Raw genomic sequence first — 6,382 nt, forward strand, 5'->3', positions numbered from 1 at the left:
GTGTGTGTGTGTGTGTTCGTGTTCGTCCCTGTTAACTGTCACCTTGGCTCCTCCGTCCCTCCTTCGATCCTCCAATCCTTCCTCCTGGAGGGTGCGGGAGGGTTTGGAAGTCGGAGCAAAGAGAAGAAGGAGAAGAAGGAGGGGTTGATATCGCATGAGTTCACACATGGTTGGCATTGTGGTGAATTAGCCTCATGATGACAGACAGAAATGGAGTTCGTTACATGCACGCTGTCCTAACGCGTGTGTGTTATACATTGCTACTCTAGTATACCATTGGGGGATAAGGTACATTAGAACCCACTCTGAAAGCCAGACATTTATGATGCTACTTGCTTTCAGCTCTATTTTTTTGCTGATAAACTCGAGCATGCACGCACGCACGCACACACACACACACACACACACACACACACACACACACACACACATGCATAAAAACACAACGAATTATAGGTGGCCACAAACTGGCATCACAGACTCACACACAGCGGCCGTATGAACAAAATTTTCCCAGAAAACATCCAAACCAAACTCGTCTTTAGCTTTAGGTTGAAAATATAAAGTGCACAAGTATGTCCTTAAACATTATTAGCTGCCTAAATAAATATGGGTCCAACTCAGATAAATAAACCATCATCTTAAATTCTTCGAATGCCCCCCCCCCCCTCCCCAACGCCAGGAAAGCAAAGGTATGTCAATACTGAAAAATCTCCCAAGTTACTGCAGCAACACAATGTCAAAGGTCAAACTTGAATCATTTGGATTGAGGAGACCCCCGGTCAAGAATTTATTGATCCAATTTTGAACCGTTGGCGGTGACTTTGACTCCAAAGCCTGCACTTAAGTCAGTATTCAGGAAGCAACATCTCCCCCTAATAAAACACATGAAAGCGATCCCAGACACCATTTTTGCAAACTTACCAAGTGTCCAGGTGAAACAATGCCGGGGTCCTGTGTGTTACTCTCCTCCTCTGTGGACCTTTATTCCCCTGTTCCCCCAGAGTCCCTTGTTCTCCAGCTTTGTTGACAATACTGTGTGTGTGTGTAAAGGAGAGAGTAGGAAAGAGATGGAGAGAGTTAGACAGGGTGAGAGAGAGTGAAAGAGGGAGAGGGGGGAGGGGAGGGGGGCTCTGGAGAGAGAAAATGCGTCTGCGGGCACTCTTGTCCTCCAAGCGATGGGGAGAGAGAGGGAGAGAGAGAGAGGGCGAGGGAGAGAGAGAGAGAGGGCGAGGGAGAGAGAGAGGGAGCCACCGAGGGGTGACAAAGTGAGTCAACATCAGTGTCAAGTTTGAACTTAATGCCAGCGAGAGGAGGAGGGGAGGCCGAGAGAGTGGAGCATAAAGCACAGATAATGGAAAGATAGTGGATGATAAATAGATGATGGAATTCAATTTTAGGCATAAATCACACATAAATATTGAGGACAATTGGCAGTCAAGTGTGTTGCAACCAGACAATGACATTATTAGCTTAAACTCACTAGTTATCACCAGTAAGGACTGATTTTCATTTGTTCTTGTGTGGCTACTTGAAGATATGATCTTTAAAACTTTGATGAAGCTTTGACAGGCCAGCCTTCACCTGCTGGTTTAATGTATTGCTCCTGTAAAATGCTACAAGTGGAAACCGATCAGAACAATTACTCTTTGTTATATTCATTTATTTTAATTAGTTGAAGAAATTTAAGTAGTAAATAGTTCAAGAAATAATAGTAAGACACATGTCAATATGTATTTTGTGATAGTAATGAGAGCAGGCCTAATAGTGTATTTAAAAAAATATATATATATTATTATTATGCGCTTGTGCCGCTGATATGATGTCTAACAAAAAATGTCATGAATAATTCTAAAATCATAAAACACATATCCAATGTAATAAAGAGATATTTATAGATAATTATTAGTGTCAACATTAGATTATAGTATTGATTCCAATCTATTTTAAATAAATCCTGTTACCAAAGCACATTAAATATTGTTCACTACCAGATATATAAGTTAGATAAACATTTTAAATGTATCCATGTATCTATAACTTACTCGAGTGAATTGTTTGATTTAAATTGATACTATGTTATTCTGATGCTAATGTTTAAAAAAATAACATTAAAGCCTTTTGAATCCTCAGATATTTGTTCAATAAAGAGAAATGATAACGGATTTAAAAAAAAAAAATAAAGCTGCACATACTTTCACCAAACAATGTTTACATATAAATGTATAAGATGATAATATACATTTAGAATACACAAATGTTATGAACTGTATTAATGACATATTGTTTCACAAAACATCTTCCGCCGCAAACTAAAAACACACCTCTTCCGACTTTACCTTGAACAGTAGAACTTTAGTAGCCCTTAAAATGGCACTTACTGATAGCACTTTGTAGTTTGGCTTTCTTGAAGAAATTGTATTTTCTTGATTCCTGTTGTTCTGGGTTTTGTACCCTCATGGTTGAAATGCACTTATTGTAAGTCGCTTTGGATAAAAGCGCCATCTAAATGAAATGTAACAAAAGCAGACTCTCTATTTATTCCTGTTTGAGCAACAGTTGCAAATAACAGTTTTTGTTCCCTTTAATGATCGACTGATGTATGATTTACTGTTTGGCCCATAAAATAACAGATCACAATTTTTTTTAAATTGCTGTTTTAGCCGATCAGCCCCAAACCCAAAGATAATCAATAAAAAATAACATACGACAAGAAAAAGCAGGAAAATGCTCAGATTTGAGAAGCAGGAAACAGAAAATGTTTAATATGCTACTTGTTCTTGAGAAATTATTCAAATAATCAATTGATTATCAAAATTGTTTTCTTTTTGTCCCCCCCCCCCCCCCCCCCAATTGATATGAGCTAAATGATATCAGGCTCATGCAGACTGGAGTTATTCAACCCTTTTCACCAGTGCTTCGGGCCTGTAAAGATGCTGTATAGGTGGGCAGGTACACCGGGCTTCTCTGAGAACACCTCAGTATTGTTCCCTGAATACAGACGTATTGTTCGCCTGCCACAACACACTGAGCTCAAAGCTATAGGACAACAAACAAAGGCATTGTCTGGGCCCGGAGCAGGTTAAAGGAGCACCATACAGAAAAGCCTCTGCCATGGACACACAGGGTCTGATGTGAGGTGTAAGTAATGACGCAGGTATGACGGTATGTATGGAGTCAAAGAGCGAGAGAAGAGCAAAACCGGGGTTTAAATATATCTCTTTGCAACGGGAGAGAGAGAGAAGAAGAGAGAGATGGAAGATGGAAGCGGGGAGGCAGAGGGGAGAGATAGAGAGAGTGAGGAGGAAGTATGTGACTTTGGGGTGGGTGTAGGGGCTTGGGGATGGGGAGGGTGCCAGCTTGTTTTATTTCCGGTTGACAAGACTTTGCGCTCCCTTTCTCTCTGTCGCTCCCTCTCTCTTTCATACTCTGCTATTCTTTCTCCGCTGCCCCCATTGCTCCGTCTCTCTCTCTCTCTCTCTCTCTCTCTCTCTCTCTCTCTCTCTCTCCCCCTTCTTTTCTCTGTTACTTTCCTCCAAGACATGCCTTGGAGAAAGGAAAGGACTTGACAAGTTCAAAGGTAAAAACAAGTAAGAACAGTGGCGGAGGGCGCATTTATTTAAGCAAAAGAATTCAAAGGTTTGATCCAAAGTAAAAGTCCTGCAGCCAAGATTTTTTATTTAAATAAAAGTAGAAACATGTGGTCAGCAAAATTTACTGAAAGCACAAAAATTTGCTGTCACTGTGCAGCATTTGTATTTTTCAATACTAATCCATTACTAGACTGATATATAAACATATAAGCTGTTTTTTTTAAATGTTATAACTGGTTAAGGCTAAGCTCATTTATTTCATATGATGCTGGGTATCCAGTGCTTTACAATTACACTTTTACCATATTATAAATAATCATATAGATGGATAATTGTATGTTTTGTCCAAAATCGTAATCTTTAAAGTAACAAGTCAAACAAGGGGAATACAAATGTATGTTGATATCTTTCTTCTAATGTTTAGTGCAGTTAGTTGGCAAAAAGTTAAGTGCTCATCCACAAGTACCTGGGTGTTGTATTTCCTGAGAGTACTCCAACAAATGTACTTTGAACACAGACACTGAGTGGAAAGTGAAACTGCTTGGTTAATTTAAAACTAAAACCTAAAAACATGGTATTAACACCGCGCATACCCCCCCCCCCCCTCCCACTGCTTTCTAGCCGGTTACTCGTTTTGTTTTTCCTTTATTCAGAAATCATAGTTACATCTTATCGTGTTCCAGTTGTTGGACTGTGGCTTAACATATATGATCCCTATGTGCTGAGTGCAATAATGTGTGCGTGCGTGCGTGTGTGTGTGTGTGTGTGTGTGTGTGTGTGTGTGTGTGTGTGTGTGTGTGTGTGTGTGTGTGTGTGTGTGTGTGTGTGTGTGTGTGTGTGTGTGTGACGGCGCGTGCTTCACTGCAAAGATTCATGTAGCTCCAGGACATGCATTTTTTTTTAGTGCATCTTGTTAGTTCATTCCTGTCACCTCTCTCTCTCTCTCTCTCTCTCTCTCTCTCTCTCTCTCTCTCTCTCTCTCTCTCTCTCTCTCTCTCTCTCGCCATCCCTTGCTTTTTCATCGCTGAAGGGGGGATGGGGAAGGGGAGGTGGACAGGGCTGGGAGGGGAGGGAAGGGGGGAGGCGGTGGCGGCGGCGGCGGTAGAGGCAGTCACCATGGTTACAATGCCACGACAAATATTCATCAAGTCGTTAAAATAAAAAACAAACGGGAGTGCATTATAATTGCTCTTACTGACTGGATCCAATAATGCGTTCATATATTATGAGTGAGCGGAGCAGAGTGGAAGGGCTCGCGCGCACACACACACACACACAAAAAACACTGTTGGTGATAAAAGTGAATATCTGCTGATCTGCAGGCAAAACGCATGACACACACACACACACACACACACACACACACACACACACACACACACACACACACACACACACACACACACACACACACACACACACACACACACACACTCACTCACTCCTGCTCACACACATTTCAACTCCTTTTGTGCAACTTTATTTTGCCCATTACCTGCTTATGGAATTCCCTATGAGTACTTTCGTGAGTCTCTCTTCTCTTTTCTCTTTGTCCCTCCATCTCTCCCTCTTCCTCTACTGTTGTGTAGCCTCAGGCGATACTGTGATGTGTCCTCCCTCTGTCCCTCCCTCCCTTTCCCTCTCTCTCTGTCCCTGTCACCTTCAATTGCTCTGTGAAACTAGACACACTGCCTGGGGCAGGGAGGGAGGAAGGGAGGGAGGGAGGGAGGGATGGATACAGGGAGGGAGGGAAGAGAGGGAAAGAGAGAGAGACACAGACAGCTTTATAGACAGACAGAAGAAATAAACATTTGGTGTTGTGTAAAAAAAAAAAGAAAAAAAAAAAGGAATAACCACAGCCCAGATGTGTAGCACATTCAAAAAATCAATCAGCTAAATCATGGTGATGTTCATAATTTAGCCGAGTAGAATAATCCAGTGCTGGAAACAACAAAAACACAATTCAGCCCAATTTAGAGCAGCGTTTGTTGACCTTTGACCTGGTTGTGTGTCTTTAAGTCAGTGTATCAGATTCGGATGCTGTTTCTCTTGTGTGTTTGTTGTTTCTCCTCAAACAAACATCTGTTAAAAAGGTTTGTTTTTTTTCCACCTTTTTTCCTCCTCGTCCTGGAAACACAGAATTAAAGGTGCTTTAATTGAATTAATTAAATGAATCCTCAAGGAATCCTCAAGGAATACCAGGAGCTCACACATAATATAATAATAATAAAAGTGATATAATAACGAATTTTAATTCAAAACATGACCAAACTGCATATTTTATTATTCAACCCCTTCACACGCCATAAATTGCTTGTAGCCATACATTACAGAACACAATTTGCGAGTGTGGTGGTTTGTACACATAAATATGCGGTGCAAATTAATGAGTGGAGCAGCTAACCCTATTTGATGCCCATGAAAATACCCAAAACAAAGATATGATCTTGCAAACTTTGCTAAAGCCTCGACATGTTCACATGAATCTGCAAATTTGTATGAAAAATAAGAATATGCTCTTCTGAAAACATCGCATCCAGCAACTCTCAGCAGTGGCATGAGCTAAATAATAACATTAAGTTGAACAAAACATGATGAAGAAAAACGATAATACATCACAGTAAAACATAACTTTGTATAAAATATGACTTAAAATAAGGCCAGGCTAAATGTGTACGATGACTTACATAATGCAAGAGAAACAAGGAATAAAAACAAGAAGGCAAACTCAATTAAAGCAGGCACAATCAAACAACACTATGACTACAATAAAACAATCAAATATAGCA

General features: G+C 40.6%; 1 long non-coding RNA gene across 1 annotated transcript; it reads right to left on the reverse strand.

Moving 5' to 3' along the window:
* Positions 1–2: 2 nt before the first annotated feature.
* LOC138616763 (uncharacterized) lies at positions 3–5,171 on the reverse strand. Its single transcript, XR_011310617.1, has 3 exons — positions 5,089–5,171; positions 925–1,035; positions 3–84 (listed from the first exon to the last, which is right to left on the reverse strand). It is a non-coding gene; the product is annotated as an uncharacterized lncRNA (long non-coding RNA).
* Positions 5,172–6,382: the final 1,211 nt, after the last annotated feature.

The sequence above is a fragment of the Brachyistius frenatus genome, unplaced genomic scaffold (genome assembly GCF_029030835.1).
Source record: "Brachyistius frenatus isolate BFR_SWC_R1_liver_20210118 unplaced genomic scaffold, ASM2903083v1 Contig_11, whole genome shotgun sequence".
Lineage (NCBI taxonomy): Eukaryota > Metazoa > Chordata > Actinopteri > Embiotocidae > Brachyistius > Brachyistius frenatus.